This window comes from Crocuta crocuta, unplaced genomic scaffold, assembly GCF_008692635.1.
Source record: "Crocuta crocuta isolate KB4526 unplaced genomic scaffold, BGI_CrCroc_1.0 scaffold27, whole genome shotgun sequence".
NCBI lineage: Eukaryota > Metazoa > Chordata > Mammalia > Carnivora > Hyaenidae > Crocuta > Crocuta crocuta.
The window spans coordinates 5,480,131-5,490,192 of NW_027532250.1; positions in this window are offsets into that span (position 1 = coordinate 5,480,131).

Sequence of the window (10,062 nt, forward strand, 5' to 3'; positions counted from 1 at the left end):
TGTGATATAATGTTGACGAATAACGCAAGCTTTAACACATGTGTACACACGCAGATGTCTATCTCAACATTGAAGTAAGAATGGAAATGGATGTATGGAGGTACACGTTAAGTACATTATTTCATCTCACTAATGTTAGACAATTGGCATTAAATGAAGAAGTCCCTGCTGCTTTTCGGGAGAGTCTACAGAGTAGCCCATGTGAGAAAACGTCACCAGAATAATCAAGATATAGGGCAAAGGCTTGTGCACAACTGATACCTTCAGCCGGGGCCCATATTTGAAGCCACCAGTCCCCTTTGCCCATGGTACCTTAATACATACGCTTTCAGTCTGTGCTCACACCCATCACGCATTCTACCTTAGTTACACTCCTCGTAAATAGCAGCCATCGGCTTTGTCAAGTTGTCCTTCCAAAGTGCATTTTGTAAATGACACACACCCTTATTTTATGGGAGGTCATCCAAAATCCACCCTCTAAATCGGGTTTAAATCAATCTGGACCAAGAGTCAGAAAGTTAATTTTATTTTCATCGATACATCAAAGCTTAAGAGGAAATACACTAAAACATTTATAATGGGATTAAAGCTTTTTGTCTGTTTTTATGCTTTTACATTATCGAATTTTTTTACAATGAACAGGCATTACTTTTAGAATTTTCTTTTTTTTAAATCTTGATCCATCCCTTTCCCTTGTCTTTCATTTCTTATCTCTTAGCCAATCTTGTCAGGGTGTATGTCTAATCCCAAATCTTCTAAATATATCTTACATCTGCCTGGTGCTTTTCTCTGTGGCTGCCAGCCTGGCCCAAGGCCCTGTCATTTCCTTCCAGGGGTAACTGTGATAAATTCTTAATTCATCTCCCAAGCAATCTAGTTCTTCATCCAATATAGGTCAAAGGAGACCTTACAAGGGACGTTGGCATGAATTACAGGAAGTAGGCCCTGAGTAAGTGACATGGTGATGAGCAAAAGAAGGGCTATCAGCTCAGCCACGAGATGGACCATGAGACCAGGAGAGTGGTCAAGAGCTATTCAGTTCCAAGGCCAAGCCACACTCATTGTCCTAATTAATTCCCTATTTCCTACCTTAATTTTAATACATCTCTGAGACTAGTGAAAAGAATCTGGAAGAATAAGGCAATGAGCAAAGACCAGACAGCCTTGAAATAAAACAGTAATAAGTAAGCGCAAAGACTAATATGTGGTGACAGTTTATTACTGGATCTGAACAGACATGCCATCAACAACTGTAACATACATAAGAATTTAGTGTACAATTAGGCAACATTTAAATCAGTGTGACATTATAAACTATCCAATAAATGCATCCAAGCAAATTGGGGAGAGGAGGAAATAAAACCAGTCTGAGATATTTTTTTAACTTCTAATTTAATTGATTGTACTCATTATGAAATGCATAATTGTCTGACTTAATTAATTAAAATTATACATGTTAAAAATGCCATAATTACAATTAAAGGCAAACTGCCAGGTATTAAGTGCCAGTGCAAGAGATATGATAATGGTTATGATCTTAATAGAACGCACACTCTTATCATCAGCAAGAAAAAGAATGCATCCCTTTGGAAAATGAGCAACAAACATGAACAGGCAATTCATAAAAGAAAAAACACAGGTGGCAAATAAACATGAAAAAAACCTCAACTTTAACTATAGCCAGTAATTGCTGGAATAAACGAATGTGAATAAAGTTGGCAAGTATGAACAAAAAGGTTGATATTTATTACTATTGAGCATGTCACCTGAGACAAATATTCACACTCTGACAGAAGTGTAAATTGAAGCTACAATTGAGTATCACTGTTCTTACAAAATATTTATATCCACTAAATATTACTAAAATATTAAATATCCACTAAAATACTAAACACTAAAATATTTATATCCACTCCTAGAAACTTATGTGTGTCCGACACACACAAGGACTTATTTGCAAGGACAATTATTACTTATAATAGTGAGAACCTGGCAACAATCAACAAATTAGTTAATGAGAACATTTGAAATACTCTAAGTCTGTTTAATGACACTGGAAAATTATCATGAATAATTTGCTAAATTTTAAAAACAGTTTACAAAAAAACATTTAATGGAATTAAACATTTAATGGAATTTAATGGAATTTAGCATGATGCCAATTCCACTAAATTTTATGCATTTCTATGAAGACAAACACCTGGCTAGAAATAAAATATTAATAATGGCTATTTGGTGATGTTATGAGTGAATATTATTGCATTCTTCCTATTTTTTTCTGTTTTCTAATTTTTCATAAAACTACCGCATGCTCACAGTAATTCAAAAAAAAGCACTATAGCTACACACTTGCATGTATATATGCACGTACGTGGGTGGGATGTGTGGATGTGTTCTCGTAAAAACTAAAAAAAAGGATTGTCAACAATGGTTCCACAGAGAATAGTAACGGTAAGTTTAATGTGGTTTTTTTTTTGTTTGTTTTTTATTTCTAGCAGAGAGAGAGAGAGAGAGAGACAGCGTGAGCAGGGGAGGGTCAGAGAGAGAGAGAGTCACAGACTCTGAAACAGGCTCCAGGCTCCGAGCTGGTAGTCAGCACAGAGCCCGACGCGGGGCTCGAACCCACGAACCGCGATATCATGACCTAAGTGAAAGTCGGACGCTCAACCGACTAAGCCACCTGGGCGCCCCAATAACGGTAAGTTTAAAAAAGAAAAAGGCAGGTTTGTTAAAACTCCCTCCCACACTCCTGCTTTCTCTTATTTTAAAATAAATTCTGGGGGCACCTGGGTGGCTCCGTCAGTTGAGCCTCCAACCCTTGATTTCCGGTTAGGTCATGATTTCATTGTTTGTGGGTTTGGGCTCACATTGGGCTCCATGCTGACAGTGCAGAGACTGCTTGGGATTCTCTCTCTCTCTCTCTCTCTCTCTCTCTCCCTCTCTCTGGAGTGCACACACACACACACACTCTCTCTCTCTCTCTCAAAATAAATAAACTTTTCTAAAAAGCTCTGCTGTAATTATTTCAATTGTGGAAAGTCATATTTGGTCCATCTGTCTGCACGCTCCTGCATGCACCGTCTGGCACATAGTGGGTCTTCATACATACTCACAGTAGGAATGAATAACTACCACAGTACAAATGAGGACAAAGGTCTTCCAACCTTTTAATGATCTTTTTCTTGACACAATTTAGAATCCATCTAAATAAACCATTGGTCTTGCTGTTTAACTACTTTTAGAAATGTCTTAGTATTAACTACTCTAAAAACAAAAAATCATTATTTTTGACAGATGCGCTCTAAAATTTAATTGGTTTAACACCTATAATCCCATATAGCAAGTTAATTTATTCAGCTACTTGGGGGCACATTTTGCAATTAATTCTTTCCAGTGAGTTCACCATGATGCTCATTGCTTGAATCTAGATGATTCATAAGAGCATCATTGAGATCTTCTACAGCTGCACCAGGTGAAAGTAACACCTATGGTGAAATTTTCCCAAGATAAAATTACCTGGGTCCTGCTCTATAAAGTGGGCATTTCAGGAATTAATTGATCAATCATTTATTTGTAGAGATGGTACCCAGTAATTATTTTTCTTTTACAGTTTTCTGGATTAAAAACCTCTGCTCCCAAGCTAAGATTACAAACCAATTTTCCTTTCTGTCTGTCTTTCTTTCCTTCTCTTTTTTGCTTGTTTTATTTCAAATTTAAATGTTTAAATTATTTCTAATCTCCCTTGGTGTACAAATTGGAGGTATGAATCCAATTAAATGTTTTCTTCAAAGCCCCCGTACCATTTATTGAATAGTTTCAACTTCCCAGCCCACTCCCATTTGAGATCACATTCTACTAACCTAGAATACAATTTCCCCCATTTCCCCGTATCAACCTGCGGGGCTAAATAAATGAATGGTAGTTATCAACCACTTTTAAAGCATGCTTAGAATGTAACAAAGCTGTAATGAGTGCTTTAGAATAAGAACCAGCACATCAGATCTGGCCCACCGCCCGTTCTTGCAAATAAAGTTTTATTGAAACATAGCCACACCAGCTCACTTATGTCTTTTGCACACTGAAGGCGGAGGTGAGCAGTTTCAACAGAGGTCATACAACCTGCAAAGCCTCAAACATTTACCACCTGAACCTCTTTGGAAAAAGTTTTCCAGCTCCTGCTTTGAAATTTGCAGAGCATGTTAACATGCATTAACTCCATAAAAGCCACAATCATCTAATTACCCCCACCTCAGCGGTAAAGAACACAAGACTTGGGAGAGTAAGCAGCTAGTGAGGGGCAGACCCAGGGTCCAGCCCAAGTCCTGTGACTTAAATCTACAAACGTCTCTTCTACCAGTTATACAGCGCTTTGTGGTTTTTCAAAGCCTTTTCACACACCTTCGTTCTCCGGCTATGTCCAATAATTCTGTGAAGAAAAGATGAGTCGCATTTTATAGATGTCAAAACTGAATTACAGAGAGGGCAAATAAAGTTCTGGAAGTGCTCATAGCTCTTAGGTGTCTGAAGCTCAGTCTCTACCGTATCTCGTTGCTGCTAATCTCAAGGCAAACCCTAGCTGCTCCCACCCAGAACACCCCAAGCATTCCACTTACTCTTTAGCTGTGTTCGCATAGCTATCTTTTTTTAATGTTGATGATGTAGCAAAAGAAAACAAAAGTAAGCCTGGGGAAGAGAGAAAGAAAATAGTAGGAGGGATGGGAGATCCTAAAAGTCAGATTTTTAAATACAATTAAATTAAATACACACTTACTCTTCAAAGCAAATGAGAATCTTTCGCAAGGAAACATTGGAAACATGGCACGGAATTTCTCCCAGCTCGGGATGCCCACTAGCACTGATGTAAATCCCTCCCTGGTAAATTCCAGCTAAATTACACAGGAGTGTTGCACCCATTGGCTGAATTCACTCCCCCAAGGCAATGCTTGTCTTTTGCAGGAACCAAGGGGGTTCACACTGAGAGCAGAGAAACAGGGATATTAAGTGTATTTTTTAAAGCCATCTTTTTAATAAATTATATCCATAATCTCTAAGCAATTCACACTATTCTCCCACGGAGTTCATCTCTACTCCTCCAGCCCCACTGGCTCAATGAAGTCACATCTTTCTGTTATTAATAAGGAAGTTCACCTCAGGTACTTCTTTAATTTCCTGTATTTTTTTTTCAACACAAAGTTAATTTACTTTATCCCTTATCCCAAAAATGATAACAGGGTTTCTATAAAAGTGAACATCCATGATCAAAGAGAATCTTGTATTATAAACAAATGAGTGCAACTGGGCTCCCTTTGAAATATTTTAACTTAATTAAGCTCACACACTTTTGGCAAAGGCTTAAAAACTTGAGAGTAATTGAAGAACCATTCCAGTTTGGCTGGATTTTTCTTTGAATGTTGGAATAGGGAGAGGATTGTTTACATGCTCGGAGCCTAAAATGTTGCAGTGGTATTATTTTTTTGTTGCTACGTCGTTAAACAAAAGATATTAGGCAAAATTGAATTTGTTCGGGTGATGAGGGAATTGTGATGTAGCTTGGATACAATGATACTAACAGGACCCTATACATTGGTGAAAACACACAGGTAACTGTGTACTTCAGGAGCTGAATTTTACTATTTGTACCTTATATCTCTGTAAACCTGACTTGTAAAATGTTGGATTCTGGGGCGCCTGGGTGGTTCAGTCGGTTGAGCGTCCAACTTGGGCTCAGGTCATGATCTCACGGTTCATGGGTTCGAGCCCCACGTCGGGCTCTGCACTCACAGCCAGCTCAGAGCCTGGAGACTGTTTCAGATTCTGTAACTCCCTCTCTCTCTAACCCTCCCCTGCTCGTGCTGTCTCTCTCTCAGAAATAAATAAAACATTAAAAATTTTAAAAATAAAATAAAAAATAAATAAAATGTTGGATTCTCTCTCCTCAGGTGGGTTGAAAATATTCTCAAATGTTTTTTGAAGCATTGTCTGTAATGACCAAAGCAGAAGGGAAAAAAAAGTAAGTAGAAGTTACATAAATGTTGATACGTAGAGAATTTGGTTAATGAAAAAAAATTACTTCCTACCTGAATATACTCGCCTGGAACACTCAGTAAAATATTGTTAAATGGGGGAGGGGGAGCAAACTGCAGAATGATGTCCCAGTAAGAGCAAGAGCAGCGGCAGCTGAAGTAGTGACTCTCATTTAATAAGTAATTGTAGGGGCGCCCGACTGGCTCAGTCACTAGAGTGTGTGACTCTTGGATATTGGATGTGAGTTCGAGCTTCATGTTGAGTGTAGAGATTACTTAAAAATAAAAATACCTTTAAAAATAATAAATAAATAAATAAATAAATAAATAAGCAAGCAAGAAAGTAAGTAAAGTAACCAGGGCACAGGGATGCGAGATCAGGGTCCAGCCACTCTCTGCTGACAAAATCCAAAGGCAGAGAGACAAGTGGTAATGAAGCGAGAAAGGAATTCATTTCCTGAGGCCAATGCCAGGGAAATAGGAAACTAGTGGCTCAGAGTGCTTCCAAAATGCTGAAGATGCTTCCAGGCTTCTATAAGGAAAATGGGGGGCAAAACTAAGGTGGGTATGTGCCGGTGAGCAGCGCAAATCTCATCAAACATTGTCTTGGAGTCAATCACTTCCAGGCTCTTGCTGGCTCAGGGCAGACCCTATTGCTGGAGGGGGTAGTTTGGGTTCCCATCAGGGGATGCTTTGCCCTCAGGGTCTCTCACCTGAGCCAAGAGACAAGCTGGAAAGAAGAACCCAACCAGAAAGTTGGAGATCAAAATGGAGGCAGCCAAAGTCCTCTTTCANCAGTAACTGACATTAGTTGACCACTTCAACATGCCAGGCATGATTCTAAGCATTTTACAAGTATTAGCTCATTTAAATATCATAAAAACTCTATGAAGTAGGTATGACAAGTCCACTGCCTGTCATTCAAGTTTTGTTTTTACCTGAATCTTTTGGGGCCGGAAATGTTTTGGAAATCAGACTACTTTAAATTTTAGAAGAAAAGAAAAAGTCATTCTCAATTGGTTATTTATGGCTGTGTAACAAAATACCCAAAATTTAGTGGCTTTAAAACAGAAAACATTTGGGGTGCCCGGGTGGCTCGGTTAAACGTCCAACTCTTACTTTTGGCTCAGGTCATGATCTCACAGTCCTGGGATTGACCCCCCGCATCAGGCTCTATGCTGAGCATGGAGCTGCTTAAGATTCTCTCTCTCCTTCGCCCTCTGCCCTTCCCCTGCTTGTGCTCTCTCTCTAAAAGAAAAAGAGAAAAAAAAAAAGAAATTATTCTCTCACAGTCTGTATGGTTCACGAATCAGAGTATGGCTTAGCTGGTGTCTATGCCTCTTGGTTATACTCAGGATATCGGCCAAGGCTGTGGTCTCATCTGAAGGCTTGCCCAGATGTAATAGGGAATCTGCTCAATTCCACCCACACAGTTGTGGCTTGCCTCAGTTTCTCACCACTTGAATGTTTCTACCAAATTATCTCACAACATGGCAGCCAACTTCCCCTAAGGCAGTTGATCCAAGAGAGAATTAGAACACCCAAGACAGAAGTGACGTCCCATCTAATCTAATCTCAGAAGTGGCATTCCACCACCTCTGCCATATTCTATTTGTTGGAAGCAAATCAAGGCATGTTCAAAGGGAGAGTTTACAAACGGGCATGAATATCAGACCATAGGGGATCATGGGAAGCCATCTTGGAGCCTGCCTTCCCCAGAAGCACATGGCATGGATTACCTAATGCCCACGGTGGAGTCTGGGATGGCACTGTTACAAAAATAAATAAATAAATAAATAAACAAACAAACAAACTAACAAATAAAATTGATATTTCTGCATCAAAACATTTGAATGTCAGTTTAGGTCAGATTTTGTTTCCAAATGAGTTATGAAAATCGTTATGGTTCAGAATTATGGAAAAGAGACTGGAGATCTGTATATTGTCTTCTACTTTACAGATGACGATACCAAAGCACAAGAGGTTATGTATGTGTATATATGTTTGTGTATCTTCCTAGATCCCAGACAACAATAGACCCTTGTACCTCAATCACTTATGTTGTCAGAACAATGGGATTAAGGAGTACAGAAGCTTTTACACATGTCTCCATGACTTTCCTGTTTACAAAATCATTCAGTTGGTACTCTTAATTTTTGAATGAATAAAATATATTAATTTTCAGAAGAATAAAATAGTATTTCTCCCATAAGGCAAGGAATTTACATGTTAGAAGAGCCAAAGGTTTTATGCCATGTGATGCCAGATTCTGATGTGCGGGTCTGTTTGTACCCTGTGATATCCCAAAATGGAAAGAATTAAAGTAAAAAGTGAGAGTAACAAAATAAGACAAACAAAAAGCGGAATAAATTAGATGAATTTCCTCAGCTTACCTATAGATGGGAGTAGTCAGGGGACAGAAATGAGCCTGCAGTTTTAGAAAATGCCTAGATACGCATGTGAGTGTATGACAGAGAATTCTCATTTGATACGGCTTGAGTGTGAGTTAATGAAAACCACTGCATCATTTAAAGGTCGACCAATCCTGACTGGAACACAAATGCCAGTCAGCCTGAAACTTTATTTCTTCCTCTTAAGTTATTCCCCCTCCTGGTTTGTGCTGATGCCTAATCAGAATTTGAAACGTGTATTAAATATTGTCAGAGGGAGGGGGATAGTAGCCCTTTATTTTAGATTCTACATGTTGTTATGACCTGATAAAAACTGACTTTAATAACTGCAAGCAATATCAGATATACTAAATGGCCCTACTTCTGATTCTGTATATGTTTAACAAATTAAGCATTTTGTCTTTATGACCAAAAGTAAAGTGCTTAGCAAGGCAAGCTGAGAAATTCATACGCTCTCCTTTAAGGGGAATGAATAAGGCAAAATGTCACTGGCTTCTGTTGTAATATTGTGACTTTCACTGTAAAATCTCAATTCCAAATACATTCGTGTCGGAATCCGAAATGGCTTGGAGACTACGACACGGGGGAAAAAAATGTGTTAAGTACATTTTAGGAGCAGAGATAGAAAAGGGAGCCCATAGCAAATTCCAGAAGAGCTGCCAACAGTGTCTTGTCATGACTCAGCCTCCCACTAGGTGGCGATGCTTCTCAACTGCTATCCGATTTTTTTTTTTATATAAAGTAAACCAGGCTTTTCCAGACATTTATGATATGGCTGCTGTTGGCCTCAAAGAATCATTACTTATAACCACCATGAACCACCTCTTTTCCCAAGGGGAAAGTATCCTGCGTGGGTTCACTGTTAGCGATAGATTTTTAAGTGTTACATGGGGTTAGATTAGCAGTCAGAGACAATAATTTACTGAGAAGGTATGGGTATGGTGTGGTAGTAAAGAATGTAGATTCTAGACCCAGACTGCCTGGGTTCAAATTCCAACTCTGCTACTTATGGCTGTGTTACCTAGGGCAAATTACTTGACCTCTCTGTGTTTCCATTCCCTCATCTATAAAACAGAGGCAGTAATAGTACCTAACTCCAAAATCTGATGGGAAGCTTAAATGGGTTGGTCTAAGTAAAGTCCTCAGAACAGAGCCTACTGCAAAGCGAGCACTGCTTAAGAGGCAGCTAAGCTTCTACACAGCCAAGGAAACAACCCAGAAAACTAATAGGCAACCAACGGAATGGGAAAAGATAGTTGCAAATGACATATCAGATAAAGGGTTAATATCCAGAATCTATAAGGAACTCACCAAACTACACGCCTGAAAAACAAACAACCCAGTGAAGAAATGGGCAGAAGATATGAACAGACACTTCTCCAAAGAGGACATCCAGATGGCCAACAGACACATGAAACGATGCTCAGCATCCCTCCTCATCAGGGAAATACAAATCAAAACCACACTGAGANGGAAGATAACAACCTTATGAACACCCCAAGAACGCACGCTGGCCATATTGGATCGAATCTGATCAACAACACTGAGACTAGCTTGATCTATCAGATCGATTTTACAGACAAGAAAACCAGTGTCAAATAAGTGAAATGAATTTTCCAGAGTCTGAA